At 33.2% G+C, this 8,701-nt stretch overlaps 1 protein-coding gene across 1 annotated transcript in view; it reads right to left on the minus strand.

Moving 5' to 3' along the window:
• The window catches only part of LOC119836396, a 44,183-nt gene extending 36,329 nt beyond the window's left edge, over nt 1–7,854 (minus strand). The window contains exon 1 of the mRNA XM_038361707.1: nt 7,575–7,854. The gene's annotated coding sequence lies outside the window, so the exon portion shown is untranslated. The remainder of the gene's footprint in view (nt 1–7,574) is intronic.
• Nucleotides 7,855–8,701: the final 847 nt, after the last annotated feature.

Here is an 8,701-nt window from a genome sequence, read left to right on the forward strand (position 1 = left end):
TCTGTTAAAAAAAGTAAGGCTGGTTTGACTGTCTCTAGATGGTGGTGTACAGCATCAAGATTTGAATTTAATCCCCTTTTTCCCCATTTGTCGTAATTGAAATATAAACTATCCTAACTTTTAATCAAACTGAACATAGTGTAAAAATTTGATTTAAATCGGTTGAGTACTTTAGGATTTCATCGCCGGTAAACAACGTGACATGTCATTTATATATATATTAAGATAATGAAGTTTAGAGTGAACAGGTACCTTCTAGCGAAGCACGCTCCATCTTAGATTACATCTTACCAGCAGACCAGACAACAGTCAAGCGCTTCCCTATTACGCATAAAAAAATTAATAAAAGAATATAATGAACCGTTAGCAAATTGAAGCAGACGGAGAGTTGGGATCGATTTGATCCTGACGAACCTAATCCGGTTAATAAGATAAACGTTTCAAATGAGTAACCAAACCTTAGTAAGCCTGTAAAGTTTTAACTAAATCTGTCCGTTTAAAATGGGTCAATATCGAGTCTAAAGGTGTCGATTAAAGCGTATTTATAATAGGTGCTAGGTAGCTAAAGAGGGCGTGTTAAAAACAACACAGTGTGTCATATAAAATATAAAACAGATATTTTCTTGTGTTTGATTTTACCCGAGTTTACATTTAGAAATTAAAAACTTTTTAACGGATTTAAACGCGATTTATTCATTATATTATTAACCCGAGACCGGAGACCCGTCTCCCCGTGATCACGCTCGCTGTAAAGTGTTCGAAACGTCGGTTTAATAATACTAGCTGTGACCCGCGGTTGAAACCGCGTAAGTCCGTATCCCGTAGGAATATCGGTATAAAAAGTGCCTATGTGTTATTTCAGTTGTCCAACTATCTACGAAGCAAAATAGTATTATTATTCACCAATAGATGTCAGGAAAAAAAAACACGAATATGACATTTTCTAAAAAAGATTCCTAGCTAGATCGATTTATCGCCCCCGAAACCCCCTATATACTAAATTTCATGAAAATCGTTGGAGCCGATTCCGAGATTATATTATATATATATATATATATATATATATATATATATATATATATATATATATATATATATATATATATATATATAAGATACAAGAATTGCTCGTTTAAAGGTATAAGATAATGAATAAATCGCGTTTAAAATCCGTTACAAAGTTTTTAACTTCCAAATATAAAACAGATGTTCGAACGTACATTAAGATTCATTCTTACATAAGTATCTCATTGACATACTTAACCTAAAGTTAAGTTGATTCAAGTATTCGTAAGTTATACCCATATAAGTTTATGCGGTTTCATAAATAATGAAGCGGGGATGGCATTTTATGAATGAGCTGGCAAGGGGTCCATTAAACCAGTAACGTTTTTGTATGTCATAGCGGGCAACTGAGCTGGTGGTTCGCCTGATGGTAAGCGATCACTACCGCCCAGGAACATTCGCAGAGATCTGCTGCGAATGCGCTGCCCGCCATTTTTATAAATTTGTATTTCATCATCATCATCATCATCAGCCCATATGTTCCCATTGCTGGGACACAGGCCTCCTATGAGGATTCAGGCCATAATCCACCACGATGGCCAAGTGCGGGTTGGCAGATGTCACACATAAATTTTTAAATTTTATATTTAATCTATAGAAAAGATTTACGAATTCATTTAAATCCATTACTACTCCAAGACAATAACATATATACACCGACGAAAATACCCAGTCATTCAGTATAATTAATGCAAATTATATTTTCGTATGTACGTCCATTAGAACCCGGAAACGGTTGAGCTCCACGGAGCGTGTTACAAGAATCGCTTGAAGAATTCTAGTAATTGTGGATAATAGATTTAATGTGTACTTGGATGGTAATTTTAGTGTATGTATGTGTCTTTAAAGATTGTTAAATTTTATCAAATTATCAAAATTGAGAGTTTTTGAATTTTTTTGTATGTTCAGATGTCTTTCTTTTATTTACACAACTGACGGTCCCCGGATTTGCTCGTGGTACATATATAGCTTATAGCACTCAGGAATCACGGACATATCTATTATATTCTTTAGTACAGGTTACTCTGTAACCTAGCAAAGATATCGGTCTTGAACCTTAATTGTTTGATACCTATTTGTAATTGCTACAGCGATGTACTTAGCTTTAAGGTTAGGTTAAGTGTTTGATTTAATAAATTTGATTTGATTTGATTTAATATCCAATGGTGAATACATTCTTTTCGATCCAGTAGTTCCTGATATTAGCCTGACAGTATCTAGTACTAATACTTTGAAGGCGGATCATTGAATTCTTATAAAGACAGTCTTACATCATCCTACATAAGATTCGAAACACATCGTTAGCAAACTTTTCTAACCGACATATACCAAAAAAAGAGCAGTTCAAATAAATAAAACAAACAATGCAGGGTGTTTACATAACGCGTGAAAGTTATTTATCAGTGCTTACGCCACTCCGTTCACCTAGTGCTCGAATAAGACCTAAATAACCTTCTCTTATAGTTAGTCACCTGTTTAGCTACCTACCTATAGTAGTGTTATATGTGTGTGTGTCCACGTGTGAAGTGGGGTATGGGGCAGATGATGTACATCTGTTTCACTGATCGTTTTTTTATGGACAATTAGGTGATCAGCCTTCTGTGTCCTGCCAGACCGAGACTTTTTTTTTTGCGTCCCCACCGAAAATTGAACCCAGGACACCTCGGTTCTAAGCTTCTAAGTGTTATATGTTGAAGAATCGAAAATTCAGTTGAATCAGAATTCAGAATTCAGTTCAAATGAAATTCAAATAATATATTGCGTCATAGGTAACCACTTTTGACGATTTTTCTTATTTAAAAATCTCGAGTCTTCTACTATAACTATATACAAATTTCGTTTAGTCTGGCAAAATCTAACTACTTTTGTAAACACATAATTTTTCTAAGTTTAACGGATACAAAGTACTACCTGCGTCCCACGGTTTCATCCGCGTAAGTCCGTATCCCGTAGGAATATCGGGATAAAAAGCCTATATGTTATTCCAGTTGTCCAGCTATCTACGTACCAAATTTCATTGTAATCGGTTCAGTAGTTTTTGCGTGAAAGTGCAACAAACACACACACATCCTTACAAACTTTCGCATTTATCATATTAGTAGGATTAGTAGGATAAATACACTAATAATACATACGCATAAAAAGAAAATATTCATTTAAATTTTTAATTTTATCTCATTGAAATGCTACATAATCTTAATTTTCAATTCATTTATTAAATTACATCTTAAATTTCATCAGATAAACATTTGAGATATCATCTTACATCACTCATTCCAATTTCGCCGGGAAATAAATAATATTTTCAATCAAGGCAACACTGAAGACGACCGATTGTGCAACCAGGTCCTGATATGGTGCGCAAGGGCATGCGCAGGCGCTGCCTACGAGTTTTTGAAATTATTCCAAGTTTGTCGCGTTGCTTAATTGCTAAGGATTAGTGTATGGAGGTCGGTTATATTTAAATTATTGTTAAATATTGAATCGTTATAGAAACTGACTTTATCTGTTTATATAATGAAAAGTATATTTTATCTATACTAGTTTTATAAAGCTGAAGATTTTGTTTGTTTAAACGTTTTAATCTTAGGAACTACTGGTTCGTTTTGAATTCTTTCAGTTTCACATAGCCCATTTATTGAGGAAGGCTTAAAGCTATATATGTACCACGGGCGAAGCCGGGGCGGATCGCTAGTGTGATATGTATGACAATTGACAAGCGAAGCCGCGGGTAAACGGCTAGTAATAAATAAATGTCAGTAAAAGCTGTATTTCCTTATTAAATTTTAAGGTTTTATATCGATGGGTGGACTTTTAATGGCATTTATGTATGATTCATATTTATAATGCAATTGCCGTCCGCCCCAGCTTCGCCCGTGGTACATATATACCTTATAGCCTTCTTCAATAAATGGGCTATCTAACACTGAAAGAATTTTTCGAATCGAACCAGTAGTTCCTGAGGTTAGTGCGTTCAAACAAACAATCAAACTCTTCAGATTTGTAATATTAGTATAGATTTACAAACTGCAAACATAATGTAATATTTATTAAGCTTGTATACTTACGTAGGTTGTCTTTAAAATACCAATATTTATGCTAAGTTTTGAATCTATGAAATTATACGATTCTCTCGACGACTCCACAAATATATAATTAATAGGAGAGTTTACAATAAAAACAAAATAAAAAACTGAAAATACATAGATATATAAATTATATATAAAAGCAGCCTGTTTCTTAGTCCAGACTATAACCTATCTGTGACAAATTACAGATACGATATGCTGTTTTCCCGTGAAAGAATAACAAACATCCATACATCCGCACATCCATACTCACAAACTTTCGCGTTTATTATATTAGTAGGATATGATATACTAGTATTTTCTTGTGTTTGATTTTACGCGAGTATTATTCATTTAAAAATTAAAACGTGGTCTCCCCGCAACCACGCTCGCTGTAAAGTGTTCGAAACGTCGGGTTAATAATATAATGAATAAATCGCGTTTAAAATCCGTTAAAAAGTTTTTATGATATACCTACTAATTTAGCACGCGGCTTCGTTTACATGGGAGTCAATAACATGTGTTTTTTTCCAGCGTCAAATGTCACATTTGTCATTGTCACTCCGCACCTTTAAATTTTTGTAAATCGTTTCAGTATACCCAGAGATTAACACGTTCAAACAAACACATCCTATCCTTTCCTACTAATATTATAAATGTGAAAGTTTGGAAGGATGTGTGTGTGTTTGTTACTCTTTCACGCAAAAACTACTGAACCGATTGCAATGAAATTTGGTACGTAGACAGCTGTACAACTGGAATAACATATAGGCAACTTTATATCCCGATATTCCTACGGAATAAGGACTTACGCGGGTTAAACCGCGGGGCGCAGCTAGTACATACGTATATTATTACATAGTGAGTATAAATAAGGCAAATCCAAATATGAAATGTTTATGTGGATTTCTCAATAATTTCAATATTTCCGCCACAAAATAGCCTATCATCTGTGTCAAACATCATCCTCATCAGCCCATATAATATGTTCCCACTGCTGGGACACAGGCCTTCAATGAGTGTTGTCAAACGTATAGTTACCCATTTGTACAGGTAAGTCAAGGCTTCACACCCACAAAACCGCCTACCTGATGACGTCATAGCCGGAACTGTGTTCGTATAAATGTATTTCTCATAAAATATTGCATAAGATTGATTTGACTACGATTCAAGATTCTGCGAATAGGATCGATTCTCCGCCATTTTGTGACGTCATTGGTGTCATCTATACTAATATTGTAGGAGGAAACTCTTGTATGTTTGTAGTGTTTTTACGTAAAAACCACTGGACCGATTTCAAAGATTCTTTCGCCGTCAGATAGCTGCAACTTCACTGGGTGAGATAGGCTATGTATGGTATGTACCACGCGCGAAGCCGGGGCGAACGACTAGTATCAAATAAATAAACAATCTTAAAATGGTATGTATTCAAAGACGTAAGACAGAGTCAAAATATGGAAACCATTATTGAAATTCGAAAGGGTTTTCAAATCATTTAAATAATTTAAAACCAAGGGGATGAAAGTTTCTACCGTGAAAATTTATTTGGACCACGCAGACGAAGCTGCGGGCAACAGATAGTTAGCATATAGACTTACTTTGTTCAGGAGCAGGTATGGAACGTGTAAAGATTAAAAATAATTTTTAATCTATGTATTTCACACACAGACATACACACACACACACACACACACACACACACACACACACAAACAAACACACATGCACGCACACACACACACAAACACACACGCACGCACGCACACACACAAACACACACGCACACACACACACACACACACACACACACACAGAGAGAGACACATAAACATACTTTTTTTTTATTTTTACATGTCAAGCAACAATTAATTTATTTTTGTTTTTGTACTTAGTTCTTGTTTGGCTTGCACATTAAATGGATTTACTTATTTATAAGGAGGAACGTTGGCTCTTAAGATACAGAGTTTTTCTAGTTTAAAGGGAAATGTACATATTTATGTAAGGTATAATGTTTCGGCAAAACAAAGATTTTATTTATTTATATTCATTAAAAATAATTATCGTTCTATTCACAATCTGACAAAAACAAGATGGACTCTGAAGGTGAAAAATGTTAATAAAAACCTGTTATTTTATTAAATAGTTGACGTTGAAGTCATCAATGCGTTAAATGAATTTTGTATAGTCTGTGACTAAATATAACATTGTTTTATCCGGCGGTTTTGCTCTCGTGATACTTAAATCTATTAAAATAATATTTAAAACACTGTTTGTGATAGATAACAGTTTTGTTAAATACATATTACATACAAAAATGTAAGGATTATTCAATTTGTCTGTTTATATCTATACTATGGTTTCGCCCCGGCTATGCCCGTGGTACATACATAGCCTATAGCACCCACGAATCACATGCGTATCCAACGGTGAAGAATTGAAATCGATTCTACAGTTCCCGAGATTAGTGTGTTCATACATACAAACAAACTGCTCATCGTTATACTATTAGTATACTTGTATTTAGATATCTAAATTAAAATGTAAAAACACTGATATGTTTCAATTTTTTTGTATATTATTTACTTATGTACGTATATATATACTAGCTGCACCCGGCAAACGCTGTTCCGCCTTACTCTTATCATTTAGGGGTGTGAAAAATAGATGTTGGCCGATTCTCAGACCTACCCAATATGCTTACCAAATTTCAGAGGAATCGGTCAAGCCGTTTCGGAGGAGTATAGAGACTAACATTGTGACACGAGAATTTTATATATAAGATATATGTAATATTTATATTTTTATTATGTCTACTTAAATTACAAGAAACTTCCGTTCAGTAGACCGTGTCAAACATATCTTCTGAGACTAGGAAACTGATATCACGACCTTCTCATATCTTAGGGGTATAATTTATAACCTTAAAAGGTGATTTATTACGAAAATTTACCATTGTACGTCATACCTTTCATTAAAAAAAACCTTTTCCACATCTCTAATCGAGTCTCCATATATAATATCAAATAATATCTGAAATAGTACTAAATTTAATTTAAATAAATAAAACGTCAAACTTATAACGAAATTCAGGTTTGTTTTTAAAACAGTAAAAGATAGCTAAATTGTTTGATCTTTCCATTATTGTTGAATAGAAGAGATCTAATATAAAATACAATATAAAATAATGCATGTTAGCGGCAACCATTCTTCATCTATTGGCCGATTCGATCGGTCAAGGTTGAAAAATTACGCAATTTTGTATTACGATTAACATCCCATGGCTTAAATTAAAGCCTACATACATCAGCCCATATGAACATATATAATATATGCACATATATAAACTCAACTATTCACTTATTGAATAAAAACCATTTAACTTTCAAGTAAAAAAAGCAAAAAGTCGTTCCAAGAAATTGCACTCATAAAAGTTCGCCTTACCTTTTTAAAATTAAAAAAAAAACAACCAAAGGCCTTCAAGCACAGTGCACAGAAAACACACCCGTACGATCACAGATATAAAAACCACATTGCTGTACGCTTAAACAACCACATCATAACCGAACTGGCTGGAAAACTAAACTTTTTCGAATGTCGACTATTTTCCCTCGAAAATTTGAATTCGGAATCGATGTTAGTTTATTTTTTTAATTCGTTTTCGTGTATCGACTCTCGCATGGCGACCGCGCGAGACGCATTCTCTCAGCAAACTGTCGAGGAACCGGTCGGAAAAGGTCGTGTTTTTTTTTTAATTCGATTTATAAAGATGATGTCAGGATTCGAACCCGTTCGGCCAGATATTCGATTTGACGTGACTTGGAAATTTAAATTATTCTTCTTGGTAATAAATTGCCTTATTAATAATTACCGTATTTAATATGAATAATAAGGTATATATATTCATGTCTATTCATACAGTATGTCGACAGGCGATTTGTAATTACAGTTCTATATTTACTTCAGAGTAATTACTGTTGGTTGTTTTTAACTCTCCTACGTAAACCTGTTAAATTAATAAAGAATGTTCATTACCACACATCTTTAAACTATTTCTGGAGATGTTAATATATGTTATAAAAACTAATTGTTTAAATAAATGTGATTAAATTATCTATAATAACGCATTCAATTCTTTACATATTTTATAAAAACGATAGACTATTTCATTAAAAGCAATGAATAACAATTATATTGATTCTTTTTTTAGTACAAGAAGCTAGTTTTGTTTTTTTTAGTAAAAGAATGCAAAAAAAAAACAATGCAATATATAACTTATGTTATAAGGGTTGAAAGAGGTTCTTGAAAATATATATTTTGTTCTCCTTTATTTGATACTCTTTATATGTTAATGACTTATTATGAATAAATTAATTTTAAATATTTTACACTGTTAAATCGTTAAAGGTTATATTTTTTTACATTTTTTAATATAGCTGACATAAAAATCAATTCGACCATCAAAGGCGATCGCTATGACTTGCCTAAAATGTAGAGAATTAAAAAAAAAAACAAATTTTAAGAAATATATATAACTAAGTACAAAAGCGGAAATCCTCCTTATTCTTAGG

Source organism: Zerene cesonia, chromosome 24 (genome assembly GCF_012273895.1).
Source record: "Zerene cesonia ecotype Mississippi chromosome 24, Zerene_cesonia_1.1, whole genome shotgun sequence".
Taxonomy (NCBI): Eukaryota; Metazoa; Arthropoda; class Insecta; order Lepidoptera; family Pieridae; genus Zerene; species Zerene cesonia.